Consider the following 15,545-nt stretch of genomic DNA (forward strand, 5'->3'; position numbering starts at 1 on the left):
GTGGTTAGCTTTATGACTGGAAACCTCAGCTGCAGATTAGCCTCACTCGGGAAGATTCTTCAAACACAGATGACCAGGCTCCACCCAGAGGAATCAAATCAGAATCACTGAGGTGGGGCCTGGGCATCAGTATTTTTTAAGTTCTTCAGATGAGGCTAATGTACAACTAGGATGAGAACTACTGGATAAACCCACTGTGAGAAGAAACGAAAGACCTAGGTTTGGGGACCAGGAGCTTACAAGGGGTTTAACAGGGGAGGGGAGGCATGGAGAGGAAGGGGATTTTCCTCTATGATTTTATCTTTATAGAGTTCAGTGGGATGGCATCTCCTTGGCTTGAACATTTTTCTTATCCAGTACGAGAGCATCATAGCATTACAGGATTCGGTTAGATTTTCTTTTCTTTTCTTTCTTTCTTTTTTTTTTTTTTTTTGAGACAGAGTCTCGCTCTGTCACCCAGGCTGGAGTGCAACGGCTCTCGGCTCACTGTAACCTCCACCTCCTGGGTTCAAGTTATTCTCCTGCCTCAGCCTCCCAAGTATCTGGGAATACAGACCTGTGCCACCACGCCTGGCTAATTTTTGTATTTTTAGTAGACACGGGGTTTCGCCATTTTGGTCATGGCTGGTCTCGAACTCCTGACCTCAAGTGATCCACACACCTCGGCCTCCCAAAGTGCTGGGATTACAGGCATGAGCCATCACACCTGGCCAGAATTTGGTTAGATTTTCTAACAGTAGTATCGTACTGTGATCATATTAAACAGGCAAGCCATTGACAACTTTCAGGTTTTTGTTATATAAATGGCAGGGAAGGCTGGGCGCAGTGGCTCACGCTTATAATCCCAGCACTTTGGGAGGCTAAAGCAGGGAGATTCCTTCAGCCCAAGAGTTTGAGACCAGCCTGGGCATGCAACATGGTGAAACCGCGTCTCTACCAAAAATCAGGCAAGTGCAGTGGTTTGCGCCTGTGGTCCCAGCTACTGGAGAAATTGAGGTGAGAGGATTGCTTGAGCCGGGGAGGCGGAGGCTGCAGTGAGCCAAGATTACACCACTGCACTCCAGCTTAGGTGACAGAGTGACACCCTGTCTCAAAAAAGAAAAGAAAAGAAAAAAGCAGGGAAACCAGAGATACCTTCACTTTTTAGCTAGTCCCCCCCGCCCCCGACACACACACACAGAACATATTCTGTTTTCCAGAGACTTAACAAAAATCAATTAAATTGATAAAACTTTGTCAATGAATGGGGCTATGGGGAAAATAAATACATTTATGCCTAATTGATGGAACTATAAGTTGGTTCAGTGTTTCTGGATCACAGTCTGTAACAAAAGCTACAAAACTTGACCAGGTGAAACCGCCTTTGCAAAATTATGACTCAGACAGTGAAAGAGATCTAACTTAACTGACTCCATCTTGCTTCTTCTAACCTCCAAGCTGTCCTTGTTCATCCCTGTGCGTAGGCGGAACTAACTTTGGGAGAAACGTAGTTTATAGTTTAAACAAAGACGGTAACAGCACTTTCCCAAAGCAGACCTCATTCTTGTCTGGGGACTAGATTGCCTTTGTAGGACTAACATTAGCCACAATATTAGAAATTATGGTTTAGGAGTCATGCAGTTGGAGGCTACGAGATTCTGACCCTCCCTAAACTGCTCCTAAGATCAGTGCTTGAGATACTTTGCAGACCCTGCACTGGATGTGATCAGCTGGCACCACCTAGGTCAATAAACTCGCTCGTCCGATCCTGTGGCCCCCACCCAGGAACTGACTCAGCACAAGAAGCAGCTGCAACTCCCTATGATTTCATCCCTGACCAATCAGCACTCCTGGCTCACTGGCTTCCCCCCACCCACCAAGTTATCCTTAAAAACTCTGCCCCCTGATCCAGGCACGGTGGCTAACACCTGTAATCCCAGCACTTTGGGAGGCCGAGGCAGGCGGATCATGAGGTCAGGAGATCGAGACCATCCTGACCAGCGTAGTGAAACCCCGTCTCTACTAAAAATACAAAAAAAAAAAAAAAAAAAAAAAAAGATTAGCTGAGCATTGTGGCATGTGCCTGTAATCCCAGCTACTGGGGAGGCTGAAGCAGGAGAATAGCCTGAACCAGGGAGTTGGAGGTTGCAGTGAGCCAAGATCGCACCACCGCACTCCAGCCTGGTGACAGAGCGAGGCTCCATCTCAAAACAAACAAACAAACAAAAAAAAAGAAAAAAAAAAACCTCTGCTCCCTGAATGCTCAGGGAGACTGATTTGAGGCATACTAAAACTGCGCTCTCCCGCACAGCCAGTTCTGCATGAATTACTCTTTCTCTGGTACTCTCTCTGCTGGCGGGGTGCTGCCAACCTAATGTGCATGGGTTTAGTTGCAATGGAGAGATAGTACCGGGGAGATGTCCTTTAACTGTAGCCCTATCACAGGGTGTCTTTCTGTAGCCCCATGGTGGGATGTCTGGATTGGCAAGTATCCTAGGCGCTACCAATGCCTCCTTCCTTCTCCCGACTGGTTCTGTAGCCCTATGGGGGGTGTCTGTAGCTCCACCATGGGATGTCTGTGTCTGCAGCCCCATTGCAGGGTGCCTGTTCGGCTCCTGGGTGGTCTCAGTTGGCTCTTTCTAACTAGTAGGAAGAGTCCTGGTTTGGGAGACTTCTCAATCAGGAAGATTTCAAGGAGGTTTCTCAGATGGAGAATAGGAGGATAGTTTGGAAGGGATACTCTTGGAGTTCTCGGTTAGCAATATGATTTGGAAGGCCTTCCATCCATCTCATCTTTGTGTATATTTGTAAATGTGGAAGGGATCTCAAAAGGAATTGATGATGGAAGGGGCCTAACTCAGAGAACCGCACTTATTTGTCTGGTCACATTCCATGAGCCCTAAAGAAGGCTCAACAGACCTGTCTCTTGAGGTGACTATCTGCTCTTTGCCTTGCCCAGAGATCCCATTGTGAATTACCATTCAGAGGTCATCCCTTCAGACCTGGAATGGATCAAAGACAACAGGGATCAATGGGGAAAAAGTTTGAGCTTTGCCAGGTTGATATGGGGTGCTGAACGAGGTGACTAATATTCGTTTTGTTATGTGTGTTTTGCTGGGATGGAAAATGTTAATTCCATTCCCCGTGCAGCCCGTTGGGCAGCATCTTGCAAATTAAGAATCTTGCTTATGGTTCCATAAAACGGTGAATGGTGATTTTCTCGTGAACCCCACAGCTATGGCGCGGTGAGCAGGATCATCAGAAGCCGCTCTGTTGAGAAAGGGGTCCGGAAACCTGGTATGCTGGCAAAACAGGGTAAGAAATTCTTACCAGCCAAGTTTCTGGTCTCTCTCTGTTTCTGTCTGGGTAAATGGTAAACATCACTATTTATCTCTCTACAAGGGTCTGATTAATAGAAAAAGGATTTGTGAGACTAGTCTTAGGCAGTAGCAAATCTGGTGTACTTTGTGCTAAGAATTTGTATTTCTGTGTTCTGTAACGGAGAGAGGGGCATCGCAGGATGGAATGTGAGTTTAGGATGTCTATCAGCCTGCTTTTCAAGCCAGTCTGACAGGCTGGTCAGTTACAAACTTTGCTACAAATGGGTCTCTGAAACCAATACTGAAATTTCTGTCTTGTATAGGCCAGGCGCAGTGGCTCATGTCTGTAATCCCAGCACTTTGGGAGGCCAAGGCGGGTGGATCACAAGGTCAGGAGTTCAAGACTAGTCTAGCCAACATAGTGAAACCCTGTCTCCACTAAAAATACAAAAAATTAGCCGGGCATGGTGGCAGGCACCTATAATCCCAGCTACTTGGGAGGCTGAGGCAGGAGAATCGCTTAAACCCACGAGGTGGAGGCTGAATCGCTTAAACCCACGAGGTGGAGGTTGAATCGCTTAAACCCACGAGGTGGAGGCTGCAGTGAGTGGAGATCAGGCCACTGCACTCCAGCCTGGGCAACAGTGCGAGACTCTGTTTCCAAAAAAAAAAAAAAAATGAAATTTCTGTCTTGTGTCCTTAAGAGCTTAATTTAACCTTGTGACCATGCGGGGATACTTTCTCTTGGCTCCCATTCCTACCATCCAGAGGTCAGGAATTTTGAGGTTCATGTCATAGCCCTAAAAATTCTCTTGAGCAGTTAAAAGCCTTTGCAAGCTTGAAATTGGCTTCTCTAGGATCCTTCTGGGAAGAACAATAGAAATTGCTCATTGCTCTAACTCAGCAGCTAAGGCTTTGCTTTTTGACAATGGCAGCCTGGGTTCTATTCTCGCCTTCCAGAATGATTCCTTTCTGGTTTTTTATTTATGTTACTTTGCCATTTATTGAGGTTTCCCTCCACCCCATGGATAGCTTCTGATTTACTGTCTTGAATTTTTCTTTCTCCAAACTACCCTGGGGGAGATTCTAAATTTTGTAAAAAGAAAAAAAAAAAAAAAAGAAAGAAAAGAAAAAGAAACTGCTTACCATCTCTTTGAGACACCTATGTGTCCGTGGTTAAGTTGTAACCTTAGTTAAAATGGATTAATTTCATGTGGGAAGTTACCTGTGATAGAATTCAAGAGCCAAAAATATCAGCCGCTTGGCATGGCTAAAGTCAGGTAATAAAAAAATTTTAAAGGAATTTCTTTTTAAGAACGCTATGGCTAAAAGTCAGCTTAATTAAAAGTGGGTAAACAAGCTATAAGTATATTTAAAGGGCCTTTATGTTTCTCTCTTCTTGGAACTTGTTTTTCTGGAAAAAGATTTTTTTCTTCTCAGTCGACTGAATTATTTTTCTCAATTTTTTTTTTTTTTTTTTTTTTTTTTTTTGTCTTGCCACTCTTAATGCATACATGAGAGGCCCTAAGATAATTTCTGGTAGTCTGGGACTCATTGGGAAAAACAGAGGAGGCACCACAGACCCCATTTTTGGGGGGAAAAAAAAACCCTCTGTTTTCCTCATGAAACTCAGGAAGTAAAAGCGGATAGATCCCTCTCAAAATCAAAGGCTCTGTTCTGTTTTGCATTGTGTTATCTGACAGTTTTGAGTTTGGGGGATATGCTCTCGGCTGCCTGGAAGATAAGAAAACATCCCCACCCCCGACTGAGAGATGAGACTCCCATGAGGGATGGGCCGATGACAAAATGGGCTCATTGGCTTTGGGTTGCCTTGTAATGAAATACAGGGTAGAAGCACTGCACTGTTGGCCAGGCACATTGGCTTACGACTGTAATCCCAGCACTTTGGGAGTCTGAGGTGGGTGGATCACCAGAGGTCAGAAGTTCAAGACCAGCCTGGCCAACATGGTGAAACCCCGTCTCTACTAAAAATACAAAAATTAGCTGGGCGTGGTGGCGGGAGCCTGTAATGCCAGCTACTCAGGAGGCTGAGGCCGGAGAATCGCTTGAACTCGGGAGATGGAGGCTGCAGTGAGTGGAGAGCTTGCCACCGCACTCCAGCCTGGATGACAAGAACAAAACTCCATCTCAAAAAAAGAAGCACTGCATGGTCTTCTCCCGTAGTATTTCCCTCCTTCTGGGGATCCAAGGTCCAGTATAAAATGGCACCCTTAATTCTGGGGATCTGTCTTTGTCTTCAGCTACTTATTTGCTGCTTATTTGACCCTAGAAACGCATGCTTTCCTAGCCCTGTTCCTCCACAGCCTCCACCCTGAAGCCAGTAATCCAATTAAGAAACTGGCAAATGCAAAATCTTACAAGTGCCGAATCTTCTGTCTGTATTTATATGTGTTGTGCGTGATGTTTATATGTAAAAGAGCTCTGATTATTTGGCTTAGAAAAATAAGGGCTTAAATATTTTGTCACAAAAATGGAAATTGTAATGCCTTTTTGTTCACGTGATGTTAGTAATCTTTTGGAAATAAAGACAGTTTTAAAGATTATTGATAATGTCTGTAATCCCAGGACTTTGGGAGGCTGAGATGGGTGGATCACAAGGTCAGGGATTCGAGACCAGCATGGCCAACATGGTGAAACCCCATCTTGTTGGGAACAAGCCCCCAAAATCTGGCCATAAACTGGCCCCAAAACTGGCCATAAACAAAATCTCTGCAGCACCGTGACATGTTCATGATGGCCATAAAGCCCACGCTGGAAGGTTGTGGGTTTCCTGGAATGAGGGCAAGGAACACCTGGCCTGCCCAGGGCGGAAAACTGCTTAAAGGCATTCTTAAGCCACAAACAATAGCATGAGCGATCTGTGCCTTAAGGACATGCTCCCGCTGCAGATAACTAGCCCAACCTATTCCTTTAATTCGGCCCATCCCTTCGTTTCCCATAAGGGATACTCTTAGTTAATTTAATATCTATAGAAACAATGCTAATGACTGGCTTGCTGTTAACAAATACGTGGGTAAATCTCTCTGTTCGGGACTCTCAGCTCTGAAGGCTGTGAAACCCCTGATTTCCCACTTCACACCTCTATATTTCTGTGTGTGTGTCTTTAATTTCTCTAGCGCCACTGGGTTAGGGTCTCCCCGACCGAGCTGGTCTCAGCACCCTCTCTACTAAACATAAAAAAAAGTAGCTGGGCATGGTGGTGCATGCCTGTAATCCCAGCTACTCGGGAGGCAGAGGTTGTAGTGAGCCAAGATTGTGCCATTGCACTCTAGCCTGGGCCACAAGCCAAGACTCCATCTCAAAAAAAAAAAAAAAAAAAAAAAAAAGATTATTGGTAAAATAAAAGGTCTTGAAAACGTAGATATTTGGTCTAGATTAAGGTCAGATATCAGATTTGCTAAATGCTTTAAGGTCAAACTGTTTCTTTGACTTTTGAAAATTGTTCAGTTTACCTACTTTGGAGCATTAGGTGATAGATAAGGCCTGGGGACATACGGAGAGCCATGCCTGCTAGCTATGCTAAAGAGTCAGGCCTTATTTTCATTTCTGTCTGATGTCCTAGGCTCCACCCCTAGTACATAATTAAAACTGCTTACTTATCAAGCTTCTGACTAAAAATAGAAGTTGCTAAGAGTAAACATTGTAACATGTAATTGAGACCACTGGAGAAACAGTTTTACATACAAGCTGTGTAGGAAATGTGTTTTTGGTAAAAGATTATAAGAAGGTATGGGAATATTGCTTTTCTAAAGGGAATGTAATTTTGTCTGGTTCAGAGGGTTTTAAAGATTGTCTTGTTGGGTGCAGTGGCTCATGCCTGTAATCCCAGCACTTTGGGAGGCCTAGGCGGGCAGATCACCTGAGGTCAGGAGTTCAAGACCAGCCTGACCAACATGGAGAAACCCCGTCTCTACTAAAAATACAAAATTAGCTGACCGTGGTGGCGCGTGCCTGTAATCCCAGCTACTTGGTAGGCTGAGGCAGCAGAATCACTTGAACCCAGGAGGTGGAGGTTGTGGTGAGCTGAGACCACGCCACTGCACTCCAGCCTGAGCAACAAGAGCAAAACTCTATCTCAAAAAATAAAATAAAATAAAATAAAACAAAATAAAGATTGTCTTAACCTAAAAGAGTAATGGAACAAAACTGAAGGTTTACGCAAAGTGAAAAGGGTTAGTAAATGGTTAATCTTATTAAAAAATTCTGTGGGTATAAACAAGTTGGCTGAGATTTAAAATAAATTATTTAGCTTTTTTTCTACAGGTTAAAACTTTAAAATGATACTGTTTTGGGACCAGAATTTGGACCCATGTGTCCGAATAACATGGTTTTCTTAGAAAATTGATCTGCTGTTTGATGGAAAATTGTAAAGGGTTCTAGAAAACCTTACCTTATGGTCAAACTAATTACAACTGAATAGAGATATAAAATTTTATTTAAGAAACTAGCCTTAACATTAAAGATGCACTAAAGCAAACATGAAATTTGGTTTTCTCTTTTGAAAATGATTTTTATATAATGATAAAAGATAATGAAATGGTTTTGATTTCTCCTTTGGGTAAATGGCAGAGAAAAAAAGGAAAAGAGAGAAGACACAAATTTAGTTAGCCTCATACTATCTTTATTGGGTCTTGTTTGGAAAGCTAAGTCTCCTCTATCAGAGTAAAGTCTTTCTTTTTAAAACTTTTTTTTGGAGTTATCATTTTGGGCAAATGAATAATTTATAGTGACCTGGGATTCTCTTTTGTGATATCCAGTGTTTTAAGCCTTTGATATTTAACAAACTTTCCAAAATCAAATTATAGATTATGTCTCTTTCTAGCCCAGTATTTTAGATATTAGGTCCTCTAAAGTTCAAAAATGACATTTGGCTTATTTGGTACAAAAATCATACAGGAAGCATTGTCAAATATGAAATGGTGTTTGGCTTTCTTTGGTCTATATTTGTGTAAATTTGTTGTTGGTATATGTTCCAAAATTATGTAAAACTGCTGTAAGTCTAATATGACTTGGTATGTTTTATCAGTAATAATTATAATTATTATGTTAAATGACTGTGTGCCACAGAGGTAAATTTCCTTGTCAATTGTGCCTTTAACTGTGGCTGCCCTAAAATGTTTTTGTCATCCACAGACAACTGTTGTCTCACTTTGGTCCTCTTTAAAAGATGATTTTATAATCAACTATAAAATTTAACAGGTGTTCCTAAATGCAGATTTCTGATTAATAACTCTGGGCGATTGTGACATTAGAATAGAAAAAACCTTTCAAGTAGAAGAGTGAATGGTGTTTCATTTTCTTTGGACTGTATTTGTTTAAATATGCTATTGGTATGTGTTCCAAAATTATGGGAAACTTCTATAATGTTGAGATAATTTAGCATACATTATCAATAATTACAATTGTTAGGTAAAATTGTTGTATGCCACAGAAGTAACCAAAATTCCTAGTCAATTGTAGCTTTAATAGTGGCTATAGACTTTTGTCATCCACAGATCTTTTGTCTTACTTTGGTCCTTTTCTTTTCTTTCCTTTTTTTTTTTTTTTTGGGATAGAGTCTCACTCTGTCGCCCAGGCTGGAATGCAGTGGTGCAATCTCGACACACTGCAACCTCCGCCTCCCAGGTTCAAGCAGTTCTCTCCCTCAGCCTCTCAAGTAGCTGGGATTACAGGTGCCCGCCACCAAGCCCAGCTAATTTTTTTATATTTAGTAGAGACAGGGTTTCACCATCTTGGCCAGGCTGGTCTTGAACTCCAGAAATCATGATCCACATTCCTCAGCCTCCCAAAATGCTGGGATTACAGGCATGAGCCACCATACCCAGCCTACTTTGGTCCTTTTCAAAACGCAGTTTATAATCAGATATACGACTCTCAGTGCAGGTCTCAGATAAGTTTAAAAATTGTGCTATTGGAATAGAGGAAGAAAACAAACTTCTAGGACTCTCAGGGAGAGCTAATGTGTTAAATATTGCTAAACCTTTTGTTTTCAGAGTCAAGAGAACTTATTTCTTTAAAGCTATTTGCAACTTTCAACAAGTGAGTAAAATATACTCCTTTGAACAAAATTTGGAGCATATTTATTCCTCTCTAAATCTCCAGAATTTGGAAACTATTTGTGAGTATTCTCAATTTATAGCAGTATAGTTAATTGCATAAGTGCAATAAGAATCTGTTTTCTTTTGTAACAGGACACAATTGGAGAAATTGGTTATTTTATGAAGGCTTTGACTGGAATGGCATGCCTCCTTTAAAGAATCAAAGTTGACTTACAAAGCCAATTAAAGCTCATTAGGGCATCTGGCCTCATGCCCTGTCCACAATAGAGTCCCTGTACAGGGTTCCTGACCTGTGATAAGTAAAGAATGTTACTTTTTAACTGGCCCAGGAACCCCAAGTTATCTTAGGACCCCAAGAGGAGAGGAATTTGCCCAACTCATAGGTATTTGAGAGTACAAACCCATGGCTGGGCTCAGCTATTAAAAAGTCTTATCTGAGATTCCTCATGGAACAGAGTTCTATCAAAGCCAATTTTTAAAAGCCTAAGTGGAAAATAATTATTTTTGCTTCTCTTTATGCAAATAATCAGGCTGAGTACAGTAAGGCTAAAGTTTATTTTATAAACAAATCAGTTCCATCATAATAGGTTTTTAATAAAAATGGGGACTGGAGAGAGAAAAATTACGCTTCAAAAGAAAAACTATAGTACCCTGTTAGCTGTTCTTGAGGTTTTTTCTGCAGTTTAGACTGAATTCTAAATTCTTTACGGGTTAGAAGTCCCCAAACTAATGTTTTCAAATCTTTGCTTTTAAAATTTGGAATTGTACTCTTCATCCTAGGACTTATTATTTACCTTATAGTAGGCTGTTCACTTAAACAGTGTAGTAAAGCTATAGATGAGAGTACTAATGTTTTTGCCATGCAAGCCTTGGAAGCTCAACCAGGCCTGCATGAGTACACACAGACAATTGCAAAGTAGTTCCATTCTTCTCACCTTGGAGTTCACTCCCATTCCCACTACATTCCCTGTCAGCAGAAAGAAGCCAGAGCAATCAACGGCCTTTTCCCATCTTCATAGCCTACACCTTAAGACTAAGGTGTTATAAAACCCAAAGGGAGGGATGGAAACCACCTTTGCAAAATTATGACTGAGACAGTGGAAGAGATCTAACTTAACTGACTCCATCTTACTTCTAACCTCCAGGCTGTCTTTGTTCGCTCCTGGGCATAGGCTGAACTAACTTTGGGAGAAACTTAGTTTACAGTTTAAGCAAAGACAGTAACAGCCCTTTCCCAAAGCAGACCTCATTCTTGCCTGGGACTAGATTGCCTTTGTAGGATTAACATTAGCCACAAGATTTGAAATTATGGTTAAGGAGTCATGCAGCTGGAGGCTGCAAGATTCTGACCCTCCCTAAACTGCTCCTAAGATCAGTGCTTGAGATATTTTGCAGACCCTGCACTGAATGGATCAGCTGGCACCACCCAGATCAATAAACTGGCTCATCTGATCATGTGGCTCCCACCCAGGAACTGACTCAGCACAAAAAGACAGCCACAACTCCCTGTGATTTCATCCCTGGCCAATCAGCACTCCTGGCTCACTGGCATCCCCCCACCCACCAAGTTATCCTTAAAAACTCTGTTCCCTGAATACTTGGGAAGACTAATTTGAGTGATAATAAAACTCCAGTCTCCGGCACAGCTGGCTCTGCAGGAATTACTCTTTGGCTATCTATTGCAATTCCCCTTTCTTGATGAATTGGCTTTATCTAGGCAGTGGGCAAGGCTCTTGGGCAGTTACACAAGTATTCAGCTTTGGGCAAATATGCTGAAAGAAAATTACTGAAATAAAAAGGAATATAGAAAGATGCGGCCGGGCGCGGTGGCTCACGCCTGTAATCCCAGCACTTTGGGAAGCTGAGGAAGGTAGATCATTTGAGGTCAGGAGTTCGAGACCAGCCCGGCCAACATGGTGAAATCCTGTCTCTACTAAAACTACAAAAATTAACCAGACATGCTTGCTTGAACCCAGGAGGCAGAGGTTGCAGTGAGCCGAGATAGTGCCACTGCACTCCAGCCTGGGCAACAATGCAAAACTCCGTCTCAAAAAAATAAAAAACAAAAATAAAAACAAAAAAATGCCTTGAGAAAGGCACAAGCCTGGCTGATTGACCAAGAGAACGAGGGCAGGAGAGTAGAACCCAAGAGGCATGGAGTCAGACAAGGGCCAGCCCTGGCAGGACTTTGTCAGCCTGGGTTTGAAGGCTGGCTTTGCCATATACCAAGCAGGTGATCTTAGGCAAGTTCCTCACTCAATCTCTGTCTGAGCCTCAGTTTCCTAACCTGTAACATGGAGTAATAATAACGCCTACCTGGTGGTTTCTAGCCTAGGCCTGTAACATTCTTGTACATGTCTTTTGGTGAGCATATGCCTACATATCTGTTGAGTGGTTACCTAGGAATTGCTGAATCATAAGGCACACACATACTCAGCCGAGTAGATGCTGCCAGTGTTCCAAAATGTTTGTACCCCTCCAGTGGATTTTATGTGTTGTTTTGTTTTGTTTTTGTTTTACACATACAATCAAATCCACATTGTTTACCATTAACTCAATAAACAGAATGTTGAGCAAAAGAAACCAGACACAAAAGAGGACGTGTTCTGTGGTTCCATGTATACAAAGGTCAGAGGCAGGCAAGAGTAATCAATGGTTTAGAAGTCAAAATAGTGGTTAATCTTGGTGGAAAACTAGTGATAAAGAAGTACAAGTGGGGCTCCTCGGGGATCGGGAGGCTGGAAACATTCCAGTTCTAAGGGCTAGCTACATGGGTGTATTCACTTTGTGAAAATTCACCAGGGTGTATATTTGTGATTCGTGTCATGTTTTGAAGATATGTTGAACTTCATACAAAGTTTACATTTTTTTAAATTCTATTAAAGGACTTTAAGGAGGAGAGTGCCAATATTTTTAAAAGGTGGTTCTGGCTGCTATGTGAAGAATGGGTTCTATGGAGACGGGGGAGAAGCCCAAAAGCCAATTAGGAGGCTACTACAGTGGTCCAGAAGAGAAACAAGGGTCGTTTGGGCCAGGAGTAAAGGAGTGGAGTTGGAAGAAAGAGGAAGAATACCCTATGTATTTTGGAAATAGAACCAACAAGACTTGCTGGTGGGTAGGATGTGTGGGGTTAGGTATACAGGAATCAAGGATGCTACCCAGGTTCTGGCCTGAAACACTAAGTGGATGATGGTGCCTATATTGAAATAAGTTGCCTGTTACCTATCTATCCTTGCCAGGTGAGCTCCTTATCTCCAAGACTGGACGTGGGGCCCAGCATGACAGAAGTACCTCTAAGATATTTGTTGAATGAGCCAGGCATGGTGTAATCCCAGCACTTTGGGAGGCCAAGGCCAGAGAATCACCTGAGGTCAGGAGTTTGAGACTAACCTGGCCAACAAGGTGAAACCCAGTCTCTACTAAAAATTAAAAAAAATTAGCCAGGCAAGGTGATGCGCACCTGTAATCCTAGTTACTTGGGAGGCTGAGGCAGGATAATTACTTGAACTCGGGGGGTGGAGATTGCAGTGAGCCAAGACCATGACATTACACTCCAGCCTAGGTGACAGAGCAAGAGAGCAAAAAACAAAAAACAAAAAACAAAAAAAAAAAAGAAAAGAAAAGAAGAAAAAGGATATTTGGATATTTGTTGAATGAATAGAATGACTATCCCTCATGGAAGAACGGGAAGCCAAGTGTGGAGACAACAGAACAGCAGATGTATACAGGAAAGGAAGTGCTCTCCAAAGCAGGGTGAACTGCTCTTGTCGGGGGTGACTCCCTGTGATTGGAGGAATTTAAGCAAAAGGCATGTGTCAGGACAGTGAGAGGGATCATGGGGCCAAGTGACATTTTCTCTAAGGTGTGGGCTTACAAGTATTTGTCAATGCTGCCTAACTCCATCGATATGGAAAGGAGGGAAGAGGTTCTCCAGGCCAGCTCTTCCTCCTCCACTTTCCAGCATTCTCCAACACAGGCATCACATGAGCTTGAGTAGAACAGGATGGCAGCCCCACACTCACACCCTCCAAATGCATACCCCCCTATCCCAAACCAGATGCTCTGAGCATACATCACAATCTGAGCAAACATCCCAGTCCAGGGACCAAACAACCGCCTTTTGTTTCTAATCCAGAGGCCAAGGGCCAGAGGCCAGTGCTGGGGAATAAATATGCCTTCAGTTTAAAAATGTAAACGTGTTTTCTCACTGAAACCAAATGGGTGGGTCAAATTCTGAGGCTCCTTGATGTGATTTCCATAGTTCAGTTGGGTTTCTGTTGACTATTGTCCTCCACTGAATTCCTCTGGCCACTCCCTCCAGTCTGACTAGTTTCCTTCTTTGAAATCCTGCAGCCCTGACACTTGGAAGCACCCAGTGGTCTCCTATTCACAGTTGGGTGGTGCCTTGGTATGTCTTCTCACCCAGTGTGTCTGCTATTTGGAGACAGGCAGCTGGGTGTTGTACAGAAAGATTTAGAGCCTGAGATTTGGATTTGAGCCCCAGTTTCACATCTTATCTGGCTGATGACCTTTGCTGAGCTGTTGCTCAGATACATTTATTTCATTGATTCAAGGTCATTTCCTCTCCTCTTTCCCAGATGATCAGTGGCATCTATTGGCCCAGAACAGTTCTAGGAGCCTGAATCTCCTGTGGATAAAGGAACACACTCAGGCCTGAGTTGGGTATTTAGTTGCAGAATAAGAAGGACGTGGAAGAAATACATTAGAAAGATTTATTTTTATAGGGCTCTGCTCAAAACCTTTCTAACTGAGCCAGCTGGACATCTGGACAACTCATCTCATGCCGGAGTCCACAGTAAGGCCATTTCCGGAAGAACATCAAGTTCTTTGTTGGAAATCAAACCCAAGAGCAAGAGCCCCAGAATGGGCAGGGTTGAGGGGTAGGCAGTGAACCACAAGTCCAGGAAGATTTGTTGCTGGCTAATCCCTACCCAACACCCAGCCTCTCCAATACCTCCCTCCTTCTTCATCCCTCAACTGGAAATGCCTCTCTTTAAGCCATGGGGGCCTTTTTTTTCTTTTTTTTTTTTTGAGACCTCGCTCTGTCACCCAAGTTACAGTGCAGTGGTGCAATCTAGGCTCACTGCAACCTCCACCTCCCAGGTTCAAGCAATTCTCCTGCCTCAGCCTCCCAAGTAGCTGGGATTACAGGCACCTGCCACCATGCCTGGCTAATTTTTGTATTTTTAGTAGAGATGGGATTTCACCATGTTGGCCAGGCTGATCTTGAATTCCTGTCCTAAGGTGATCCACCCTCCTCAGCCTCCCAAAGTGCTGGGATTACAGGCATGAGCCACCATGCCTGGCCCAGCATGGGGGCCTTTCCAATGCAAAGATACCTGACCTGTTTAGGAGCTGAATGCCCTCTTTCTCCCACCCACTGTTCCCCTTTTCAAGCCAGCAGCCCAGGAGAACTTGTCAGACACTTATTTTCCCATTTTATCCAAGAAAAAGTCAACCATGTCAATGAACTGAGCAGCAACTTAAAATTTCTGACTCCTTGCTCCAAACCTACTGCTCTATAGCTCTGGCCTCAAAGCCTTTTAGAACTCAACTCCTGAGTCCTAGCAGATGTCAAGAATGATGGAGTCGCCAAGTGAAAGAGTTGGTTGACCCAGCCTCTGCCACTTTTCAGATATACCACCGAGTCGAGTGGGGTCCCAGCTTGGCTGTATGGGACAACCCCCCCACCAAAGGGGGAAATTTAGACTTCATCTGCAGTCCATATCAGGGGAACCAGCCCCCAGTATTTCAACGTAGGTTCTTTTCTATTTTCCCTAAGTGTCAGCCAGTCTGAGATATAAAGGGAAAGAGTACAAAAGACAGAAATTTTAAAGCTTGGTGTCCGGGGGAGATATCACATGTCAGCAAGTTCCATGATGTCCCCCGAGCTGCAAAATCAGCAAATTTTTATTATGGATTTGAAAAGGGGAGGGGCGTACAAATAGGGTGTGGGTCACAGAGACCACGTGCTTCAAGGGCAATAAAATATCACAAGGCAAATGGGGGCAGAGTGAGATCACAGGACCAGGGCGAAATTAGAATTGCTGATGAAGTTTCATGTCCCACTGGGCACGCATTGTTATTGATAACATCTTATCAGGAGACAGGGTTTGAGAGCAGACAACCGGTCTGAAATTTACTA

General features: G+C 43.2%; 1 long non-coding RNA gene across 1 annotated transcript in view; it reads left to right on the top strand.

The window, feature by feature from the left end:
• The window catches only part of LOC134760222 (uncharacterized), a 69,716-nt gene that overhangs the window by 5,179 nt on the left and 48,992 nt on the right, over nucleotides 1–15,545 (top strand). The window contains exon 2 of the long non-coding RNA XR_010137238.1: nucleotides 3,215–3,294. This is a non-coding gene — a long non-coding RNA (uncharacterized LOC134760222). The remainder of the gene's footprint in view (nucleotides 1–3,214; nucleotides 3,295–15,545) is intronic.

Source organism: Pongo abelii, chromosome 16, assembly GCF_028885655.2.
Source record: "Pongo abelii isolate AG06213 chromosome 16, NHGRI_mPonAbe1-v2.0_pri, whole genome shotgun sequence".
NCBI lineage: Eukaryota > Metazoa > Chordata > Mammalia > Primates > Hominidae > Pongo > Pongo abelii.